This window comes from Hordeum vulgare, chromosome 7H, assembly GCF_904849725.1.
Source record: "Hordeum vulgare subsp. vulgare chromosome 7H, MorexV3_pseudomolecules_assembly, whole genome shotgun sequence".
Classification (NCBI taxonomy): domain Eukaryota; kingdom Viridiplantae; phylum Streptophyta; class Magnoliopsida; order Poales; family Poaceae; genus Hordeum; species Hordeum vulgare.
The window spans coordinates 200,752,775-200,764,665 of record NC_058524.1 but is presented as its reverse complement, the minus strand read 5'-3'; positions in this window follow the sequence as shown (position 1 = coordinate 200,764,665).

Here is an 11,891-nt window from a genome sequence, read left to right as displayed (position 1 = left end):
AAGGGTTAGTAGCATTTGCATTATCAATTAGCACAAAGGGAGGGCACGTGGCTATATCTTTAGTAAGCTTTACTTGGAGTTGACATGAGACCTTTTTAGAGAAGAATGAGCATTTTTTCAAGGCCTTGCGAGCCTTGTTAAGTCTATAAAAATTCTTCATTGAGTCTATCATGGTCAACCCCAAGTGCAACCTTTTCGGATTGGAGCACATGTGTAAGAACAAGAGCGTGATCATGATCTTTTCATAGTTTAGCAAGGTCATCATTGTGTGACTCCTCAAGAGTCAAACGAAGACTACGCTCTTCTTAAAGAGCAATAGAAAGATCTGCAATCTCATCGGCATAGTCATGACTATGCCCCCGTAAATTAGAGATGGTCTCATCATGAGACTCAATGAGATCACCAACCTCACCTAGTTGTTCCAAGAGAGCAACAAAGTGCTTCTTGGTCTCACCCTTGGTTTTCTCATAAATTTATCAAAGGAATTTTCCTCAACTTTTACGTCATCTTTTTCATCTTCACTATCTATAGAAGAAGGGATAGTGCAAATGGAAGTCTTGATGTTGGAGGTTACCTTGTTGGTTGCCTTGTACATAAGGCACTTGGCAATGCGGTTCTCATTGGGGGAGTTGAAGAGAAACATCTTGATTGGAGAATAGGTTGAGATGGCCACGGTGTCCATTTCCATGCCTTCACCACTTTTATCTTCATCACCATCATCATCATTAGATAAATACTCTTCTTGAGCTACCAACACCTTTTCAGGCACTTTCTTGGGTAAGTTACTCTTGTTGGGGAAGGACTTGGATTTGTCTTTGCGAATCAATTCGCCACCATTATCTTCCCTCTTCTCATACGGGCAATCCACCACAAAGTGACTCGCATTGCCACAATTGTAGCAACTCCTCACATGTTGCTTGCCCTTTGACCCGCTTGAGTTCTTCTTCGAGAAGTTAGGCCTTCAGTTTCTCTTGTTGCCCCAATATTTCCTTGACGCGGTAAGCATATTTGGTGTCTTCGGGACAACTCTCCTATTATTTCTTTTTCCACAATAGTCTTGGACTTCAAAGCAAGGTTAGGTTTTCATATCTTTGACCGTTGGACACAAGCTAGAGCGTTGTCGATGGTCTTCTTCAATATATTCATGGCAATAAACTCACCCAACACATCGCATGGGGACAAGGAGTGGACGTCCGGTATTTGATGGATAATGGAGGACATGGCCTTGTTGAACGGAATTATGGCCTTGAAGAACAACTATGAGAGTTTTCACTCTTCGGTAAAGCTCACGAGGGTCTTCATCATCCAACATCACAAACTCATCAGCCTCATCAAGAACTACCTCAAAGTTGGGTCGTTAAATACTCAAACTTTCCTTGTACATGGAGACAATGTGTTACCAACAATCTTTTGCTTGAGTGAAGGGACGCAAGTGAGCAAGATCTTCAATGGGAATAGCAGACTGAAGAATGAACAAGACGGAGTGATTGAGTTGATTGTTGGCCTCTTCTCTTAGAGTGAGGTTTCTTGGATCATGTGGGTAGTATCCTTGCTTAATGATTCTCCAAAGTTGTGTTGAGCTATGATTCAAATGAGACTTGATACAAATAACCCATTTAGCAAAATCATTCTTTACAAGTTAAGGAGGAGGGTCAAGGTTGATAATATGCGGTGTGTGGACCGGTCCTCCATACACCACGGGGGGAACCCAGGCAAGATTTCCCGTCCCATTTTTAGATTGAGGCAAACTATCTTACCACTACTAGCCCCCTTCTTACCGGAGTTGGCATCCGACTCTGAGGTAGTGGGGTTAAACACTCGCTAGAGACCGGTAGAGAGCTTGAGACCATCAAGGAACTCATTGAACGTGGATTTGACCTCGATCGTCATAGAGGATTTAAGTGAGGCCATTGCTCAATTTAAATCCTCGTGAGAGACCATGTTCACACTCACGGCCTTGCATAAGTCCACACCCTATCACCTTCATTATCCATACTCTTCAGGTGGAAAAACCTTAGTAAAGAGACGTAGCTTGATACTTCTCCAACGTATCTATAATTTTTTATGGTTCCATACTATTATCTTGTCAACTTTGGATGTTTTGCACGCATTTTATATCTTTTTTGGGACTAAACTATTAAATCAGTGCCAAGTGCCAGTTCCTGTTTTTTCCGTGTTTTTGACCCTTTTCAGAGGAGAATATTAAACAGAGTCCAAACAGAATAAAATCTTCGGAATGATTTTTTCCGTAACAGAAGATACGCTGGGAACTTGAGAACCAAGGCAAAGGACCCTGGGGGAGGTGAGAAGCCCCCTAGGCGCGGCCTGGGGGGGGCGCCTAGCAGGCTAGTGGGCCCCCCGTGGCTCCTTTGCCCTACCTCTTCCGCCTATAAATTCCCAAAAAATCTGAAACCACAGGAGAGAGCCACGAAAATACTTTTCCGCCGCCGCAAGCTTCTGTCTCCGCAAGATCCCATCTGGGGACCGTTCTGGTGCCTTGCCGGAGGGGGATTCGGACACGGAGGGCTTCTTCATCAACAAAATTGCCTCTCCGATGATGCTGAGTAGTTCACCACAGACCTTCGGGTCCATAGCTAGTAGCTAGATGGCTTCTTCTCTCTCTTGGATCTTCAATAAAAAGTTCTCCATGATCTTCATGGAGATCTATCCGATGTAATCTTCTTTTGCGGTGTGTTTGTCGAGATTCGATGAATTGTGAATTTATGATCAAATTATCTATGATTATTATTTGAGTTTCCTCTGATCTCTTATATACATGATTTCGTATCCTTGTAATTCTCTTCGAGTTGTGGGTTTCATTTGGCCAACTTGATCTATAATTCTTGCAATGGGAGAAGTGCTTGGTTTTGGGTTCATGCCGTGTGGTGTCCTCACCCAGTGACAGAAGGGGTAGCGAGGCACGCATCATGTTGTTGCCATCAAGGGTAAAAAGATGGGGTTTATATCTATTGCATGAATTTATCCCTCTACATCATGTCATCTTTCTTAAGGCGTTACTCTCTTTGTTATGAACTCAATACACTAGATGCATGCTGGATAGCGGTCGATGTGTGGAGTAATAGTAGTAGATGGAGAAAGTATCGGCCTACTTGTCACGGACGTGATGCCTATATGTATGATCATTGCCTTAGATATCATCATGACTTTGCGCGGTTCTATCAATTGCTCGAAAGTAATTCGTTCACCCACCATAATATTTGCTATCATGAGAGAAGCCTCCAGTGAACACTATTGCCCCTGGCCTACTTCACATCATATTTTCAGCTCTACACTTTCACTTTGTTGCACTTTCCGCCTTCAGATCTCACCTTGCAATCAATCGTGAAGGGATTGACAACCCCTTTATAGCGTTGGGTGCAAGCTTATTTGTTTTTGCGTAGGTACTTTGGAAACTTGCCTTGATACTCCTACTGGATTGATACCTTGTTTCTCAAACTGAGGGTAATACTTACGGTTACTGTGCTGCATCACCCTTTCCTCTTTAAGGGAAAAACCAACGCAAGCTCAAGAGGTAGCATAGCTCTAATACCAATTGAAAGGATCAAATATGGTTGAGTATAGGGGGTGAATAGGAAACTGCCAATTTGTAGATTTTCTTAACAAAATAGGTTTATCAACAAATAGGTTGTCTAGATATGCAACTAGGTGAGAAACCTATGTGATGCTAATAACAATAACAACAAGCAAGCAATGGGTACGAAGTAAAGGTAAGAAGTAACCACAAGTGGAACCGATGAAGATGAGGATGTGTTATAGAAGTTCCTTCCCTTTCACGGGAAGTACATCTACGTTAGAGCGGTGTGGAGGCACAATGCTCCCCAGGATTCCACTAAGGCCATCGTATTCTCCTCGTGCCCTAAGACAATGCGAGATGTCGTGATTCCACTAGTGGTTCCCTTGAAGGCGACGACCGAACATTTACAAACAAGGTTGGAGCAATCTCCACAACTTGATTGGAGGCTCCCAACAATACCACGAAGCTTAACCACAATGGATTATAGCTCCGAGGTGACCTCAACCGTCTAGGGTGCTCAAACACCCATGAGTAACAAGATACGCAAGGGATTAGTGGGGGGAATCAAATTTCTCTTGGTGGAAGGATCGGGGCCCTCTCAAGCAAACCCTAGAAGATCAACAAGTTTTGTCGGCTAGGGAGAGAGATCGGGTGAAAATGGAGCTTCGAGCAACAATGGAGCTTGAGGAAGGAAGAGGTGGTGTTCTCGGGGAAGAAGATCCCCTTTATATAGTGGGGAAACAATTCCAACCGTTCCCCACTCACACACCGAGCACATGAGCGGTACAACCGATCCAGGGAGCGATACTACCACCCATTAGAGGTATTACTGCTCCTGCGAGTGGTACTACCGTTGCAACTGTAGAGTAGCACATCAGGAGGGAGCTAGTAGGGAGGTAGTTCCGCTGAAGCAGTACTACCTCTGCGAGGAGCGGTACTACCGCCCATAAGGGGTAGTACCGCCTCCTACAACCACTCCAGAACTGCTAAGAGTCCATCCCAAGAAAACATGGGCAGAAGTGGCGAGGTACTAATAAGTGGTACTACCACTCTCGGAGCGGTATTACCACTCATAACTACTGGCTAGAAACTACCCAGCGTGATACCAAAAGTGTCGAGACCCCAAGGTAGCGGTACAAGCAAGCGGCACAGGCCAGGGGCACTTTCGCTCGAGAGTTGTACTACTGAGGATAAGAGGTAGTACCACTCCTGGAAGTGATACTACCACTTGGGTCTTTTCAAGCTAGAACAAAGGCAAGGTTGGAGCTCCATCGAAGCGGGAAAGAAACATGGGTGTGATAAAATGTGTACGTGATGATTCCACCAAAACCTTTCTGATGTGGACCTGTGACAGCCCGAGACCGACGTTCCAGACGATTCCCCCCTTTATTCTGTTTTCGTCGTTTGATTATTTCTCTTTGTCGCATCATGATTGCATCACGTGCATAATCAGCGTTGCATCGGCACCCCGTTCCCGTCAGTTTTCAGAACTTGCATCCGTTGTTAGTCGTCGGTTCTCATCGTTGTCCGTTCTAAGCCCGACCACACACGCACGCGCCCGCGGTATCGCCAAACCCCTATTTTAAAAGTGTGTATAAAACTTTCTCTGATTGGGTTGAGATTTCACGTGCGGTCTTATTTTAATGTAGCTAGGCCACCTGTCAAATCTCGTCGCAATCGGAGTCCGTCTGGTACCCGAATGGTCGACCGTAGCGGCACCGTATTCAGTCTGTCTTCGGACGTCTTTCGATATTTTAAATCTCATTGTCGGGCCGCCCGTTTTCCCTCTCATCTTCGGATAACCACTCTACACAGCCACTTACCCGTCCCCGCGTGCGAAATTGTTCAATTCCGACCGCGCGGATGGATCCGGGACGAAATTTCGCTAAACCTAGCCCCCCCTTTTTCTATAAATAGACCCTCCTCCTAATTTCTAGACAGCCATCCCTCTCTCCTCGAAAGTCGTGCCTCCCCGAAACCCTAACCCCACTCTCTCTCACTCCTCCCTCCCTCCTCAGTGCAGCCGCCGGGCCCGCGAGCCCAGATCTGGCCCGCCCGGGCCTGGATCACCCCCGCAGCCGCCGCCAGAGGCCCGAGCCTCGCCGTGGCCGAGGTGCTCCTGCCCGCAATAGCCCGAGCCTCCTCGCCGCTGGAGCTCGCCTCTTCGCCGGTCGTCCTCGCCGCCGGAGCCCCGCAACCGTCCTGCCAAGGAGCCCCACAGCTCCTCCCGCCGACCTCTTGCCTCGCTGGCAGGCCGCCGGAGGCCAGCCCTGTGTCGCGGCCTCCCTCTCCCCGTTGACCTCGCCGGGACCCCCTCGCCTCCTCGTCCCGTCGCGCCGCCAAGGTCCACCTCGAAGTCGACATGGATCCTCGCTGCTGGATCCCTTCGTGGTCGTCACGGAGCCCTACCTCACCAGGGTCGCCGCCGCCGCCTCTGGCTCCCGCTCGGGAGGAGCCCGACAGGAGCTACCTGCCTCCTCGCCCCCGTGGGCCGGCTGATACGTCTCCATCGTATCTACTATTACAAACTCTTTTGCCCTTGTTTTGGACTCTAATTTGCTTGATTTGGATGGAACTAACCCGGACTGACGCTATTTTCAGCAGAATTGCCATGGTGCTATTTTTGTGCAGAAATGAAAGTTCTCGGAACGTCCTGAAAATTTACGGAGAATATTTCTGGAAAATATGAAAAATACCTGCGCAAAGATCCACCGGAGGGGACGGGCTAGTGGGCCGCAAGCCCTGTAGCCGCGGCCTCCCCCCTGGCCGCGGCTACCAGGCTTGTGGGGCCCACGTGGCTCTGTCGCCCCCAATTCCAGCGCTATTTATTCCCTTTCATCCCGGGAAAAATCAGGAGAGAAGAGTTCATCGCGTTTCACGATCTAGAGGTGCCGCCACATCCCGTTCTTGCCCTGGAGGGCAGATCTGGAGTCCGCTTTGGGCTCCGGATCAAGGAAATCGTCGCCATCGTCATCATTAACCTTCTTCCCTCTCCAATTCCATGAAGCTCTTCATCGTTCGTGAGTAATCTATTCATAGGCTCGATGGGTGGTGATGAGTAGGATGAGATCTATCATGTAATCGAGTTAGTTTTGACGGGGATTGATCCCTAGTATCCACTATGTTCTGAGATTGATGTTGCTACTACTTTGCCATGCTTAATGCTTGTCACTAGGGCCCGAGTGACATGATTTCAGATCTGAAATTATTATGTTGTCACCAATATATGTGTGTTTTAGATCCGACCTTGCAAGTTGTAGTTACCTACTATGTGTTATGATCCGACAACTCCGGAGTGACAATAACCGGAACCACTCCCGGTGATGACCATAGTTTGAGGAGTTCATGTGTTCACCAAGTGCTAATGCGTTGGTCCGGTTCTTTATTAAAAGGAGAACCTTAATATCCCGTAGTATCCATTTGGACCCCGCTGCCACGGGAGGGATGGGCAATAAATGTCATGCAAGTTCTTTTCCCTAAGCACGTATAACTACACACGGAATGCATGCCTACATCACATTGACGAACGGGAGCTAGTCACATATCTCTCCGTGTTATAACTGTTGCATGATGAATGTCATCCAACAAATCACCGATCCATTGCCTACGAGTTTGTCCCACTGCTATTGTTACTTGCTGCTACTGTTACTTGCTTTGCTCTGTTGCTGTTACTATTGTTGCTGCTATTGTTACTTGCTGCTACTGTTACTGGCTTTGTCCTGCTACTGCTGCCACTACTGTTACTTGATGTTGATGTTACTTGCTACTGCTGCTACTTGCTACTGCTGTCACTATTGTTGTTCCTTGCCACTGCTGTTACTCGTTACACTACTACTACCTGCTACAATACTTTTCTGGCGCCATTGATACTTTAGTTAGGAATAATCTGCCGTCAACAGATTCTTTCCTAGCACCGTTGCTATCATACTACCTTTGTTGCTTATATCCTGCTTGTAGATACTAATCTTTCAGGTGTGGTTGAGCCGACAACTCAACTGCTAATACTGGAGAATATCGTTTCACTCCCATCGTGTCGAACCAACAAATTTGGGTTGAATACTCTACCCTTGAAAACTGCCGCGATCCCACACGCTGGTGGGCCATTGCAAGACAATTGCTAATTGTTGAGCAACTGGAAGCAGCTCTTTGGCACCGTTGCCGGGGACTGTCAGCAGCTCTTTTCTGGTGCCGTTGTCAGGGACTATCAGCAGCTCTTTTCTGGCGCCGTTACCGGGGACTGTCAACAGCTCTTTTCTGGCGCCGTTGCCGGGGAGGATAACTATATTCTCTGAGTCACTTGGGATTTATATCTGCTGATCACTATGAAGAATCTGAAAGATCCAAGAACCAAAGTCTTGCCCTCAACTACGAGGGGAGGTAAGGAACTGCCATCTCGCTTTGCACTTGATTCACCTTCAGTTATGAGTAAGTTTGCGACACCACCTCCTGCTAGAAATCTTGATATGACGCATGTGCAAGATGATGCTAGAGATGCTACTGCTATTGTTGATGCTTATGATGCTACTATGCCTGATACTGCTAGAGATGCTATATCTGATACTGCTAGAGATGCTATGCCTGATACTTCTAGAGATACTATGCGTGATACTGCTATCCATGATGTTATGCTTGATACTGCTTTGCCTGATGATGCTAGAGATGCTATTTTGCCTGATGATGCTATGCTTGATACTGCTAGAGATACTACTTTTCCTGATATGCCACTAGGGGTATTCCTTGATGCTCATATTGCTAGAGTTACTGCTAATGCTCGTGATGCTTCTGAAACTGCCGATACTATTGAGATAGAACCTGCTTTTGCTCCTGCTAGATGTAGCTCTCCTAGATATAAATTTCCTGATATACCTGAGGGTTATATTATGGAGGGAGAGATAGCTAAGGATTTTCTTGCGTGTAAGGATGCCTATGACGCTGAGAAATTACTTCTCAAGTGGAAGGAAAAATCTCTGAAAGCTAGGATGAAATACGACCCGGAGTTTGCCACTTCACCTATCTTTATCATCGATGAGGATTATGAATTCTCTCTCGACCCTGAGATAATCTCTCTAGTCGAATCTGATCCTTTCCACGGTTATGATCTGAGACGGTCGTAGCCCATCTTACCAAACTACACGATATAGCCACCCTTTTCACTAGTGAGGAGAAGGTCCGCTACTACTATATCCTTAAGTTGTTTCCTTTCTCTCTAAAGGATGACGCTAAAGCCTGGTTCACTTCTCTTGCCCCTGGATGTGTGAGTAGTCCCAAGGATATGGTCTATTACTTCTGTGAGAAATATTTCCCTGCCCATAAGAAGCAAGCTGCCTTGCAGGAAATATACAACTTTGCTCAACTCAAATAAGAGAGTCTCCCACAAGCTTGGGGGAGGCTCATCCAGCTACAGAATGCTTTGCCTGATCACCCTCTTAAGAAGAACGAGATACTTGATATCTTCTATAACGGACTTACCGATGCTTCTAGAGACCACCTAGATAGTTGTGCCGGTTGTGTTTTTAGGGAACAAACTGTAGAACAAGCTGAGATCCTACTGAATAACATCTTCATCAACGATAATGCTTGGACTATTCCCGAACCACCTCCTAATCCAACTCCTAAGAAAAGAGGTATTCTATTCCTCGGTCCCGAAGATATGCAAGAAGCCAAGAAATCTATGCAAGAGAAAGGCATTAGATCTGAAGAAGTCAAAAATCTACCGCCTATCGAAGAGATCCATGGTCTCGATAACCCGATACAAGTAGTAGAGGTGAATTATCTGCGTAGATTCAATGAGAGTGATATTCCTTTTGACAAACCTGCTACCCTATGCTTTGATGAATTTGACAACTTTGTTGCTAAACACCAGAGTTTCAATGATTATGTTAGCAGACAATCGGAACAAAGTACTCGTATGCTTAGTCATTTAAGTGCTTGTGTAGACAGAAATGTCAATGATCTGAAGCTTTTGAGTAAACATGCCTATATGATTACTACTCAGGTAGAATAAGCACCTAAAGCTCAGAATGACTTGCTCAATGAATTAAATGACAACTCTGTTAGAGTCATTACTAGAGGAGGCAAAATGACTCAGGAACCTTTGTATCCTGAAGGCCATCCTAAGAGAATTGATCAAGATTCTCAAGGAATTATTGCTGATACACCCAGTCATCCTAATAAGAAGAAGAAGGATGATAGAAACCTACATGTTAGTTCACCAAATACTGTTACACCTAAAGAACCAAATGATATTTCTGCGTTTGATGCAGAAACACAATCTGGTGATGAACATGAACCTGGTGAAAATATGGACAGCAATGTTCATAATAATGCTCAACCTAGCAATGATAAGGATGTGGAGATTGAACCTACGGTTAATCCTGATAAACCACAACCTAAGAGATACGATAAGAATGACTTCACTACTAGGAAGCATGGTAAAGAAAGGGAGCCATGGGTTCAGAGACCCATGCCCTTTCCTCCTAAGCCATCCGAGAAAAAGGATGATGAGGATTTTGAGCACTTTATGGAAATGTTGAGGCCCGTCTTTCTGCAGATGCGGTTAATTGATATGCTCAAAATGTCTCCATATGCCAAGTACATGAAAGATATCGTGACCAATAAATGGAAGATACCAGATCTTGAGATCTCCACCATGCTTGCCAATTACACTTTCAAAGGCAGAACTCCTAAGAAACTTGGTGATCCCGGAGTGCCCACTATACCTTGCTCCATTAAAGGAAACTACGTAAGAACTGCCTTATGTGACCTTGGACCCGGTGTTAGTGTTATGCCTCTCTCTCTTTATCGTAGACTTGAACTGGATAAGTTGACACCCACTGAAATTTCTCTGCAAATGGCCGACAAATCAACTGCTTTCCCTGTCGGCATTTGCGAGGATGTGCCTGTTGTGGTTGCTAACGTTAATATCTTGACAGACTTTGTTATCCTGGATATTCCTGAGGATGATGCCATGGTGATCATTCTTGGAAGACCGTTCTTAAACATCGCAAGGGTTGTTATAGATTGCAGAAAAGGCAATGTCACCTTCCATGTCAACGGTAATGAGCATACAGTGCACTTTCCGAAGAAACGATATCAAGTACATTGCATCAATGCTATCGAAAAAACTTCATCAATTCTTATTGGGAGCTTTGAATGCCCTATTCCTCATGTTAAGATGAAGTATGATTTGCTTGTTGGGGAGATTCATGTCCCCATTGAGGTGACTTAGTGGCTATTCGACAATTCTCTGTTTCCTTTTTCGATTTGAAAAGGTTTTGTCATGAGGATTTGATCAACCCCATTGACGGATTTCTTTCGATGACCATGAAATGGATGAATCAAAGAGTCACATACCTCTGTTTTAAGCTTTCACTTTCTGTTGCTTAGAAAAAAATGGTAGATTTAGTTTAGTTTTTCCTGTTTTCTGTTTTAGCGTCCTGGAGAAAAGTACCCCGAAAATAAAAGTTCCTCGATGGTCCTGAAAATCAAATATGATTTTTTATGGATTTTTTGAAAAATACTGGGACTGAGAGCTGGCCTGGGGCCACACCAGTGAGCCACAAGCCCTGTAGCCGCGGCTACCAAGCTTGTAGGGCCCACAGGGACCCCTCCGCTCATTCCAGCTCCCATCCTCTTCTTCTACCTCCAAAAAAATCGTTTCGCAGCTCAAACCCGTGTTCTTGCTCATTTGGCTGTGATTTTCGATCTCCTTGCTCAAAGCACCATTCTCCGAACCGTTTTGGGGAAATTACTCCTTGGTAAGTGACTCCTCCATTGGTCCAATTAGTTTCTACTCTAGTGCTTTATCCTTTGCGTATTCTTGCTACCTTGGTGACCCGGTTCTTGAGCTTGAAATGTTGATTTTAGCTGGTCCCAAGTTGTTTTAGCGCGTGATATGGTCTCTAGGCACTAGTAGGAGTAGTTGCTACAAGGTGTGGTTGGTCTTTATTCACTTTTCTCTTGAACTTCAAAAATTTCAGCAAAAAGAAATTATGCTCAGGAGGAAGTTTCATGGTGGTTCCTCAAGTAAGAAGGGTCCCCATCTTTCTATTCGGGACCCCGATCCTTATCAACTAAGGGACGCACCGGTACAACCATGTGAATGGCCTTCCGATGAGTTCATGATCGAAGCAGGCTTCAAGGATGAGTTTGATACACTTTTCCGCAATGTCGGGTTAGAAGAATTCCTCTCAGATAAATGTGAACATTATGCTATGCTCACTGCCTCTTTCGTGCATAGATTTAAATTTTCAGTTGGTCGTGACTCATCCATACTGTTTGATTTGTATGATAAATCCTACACCATGGATTTGGAGGATTTCAATAGGATTTGCAAGATACCCGATGGGGGTAGTCT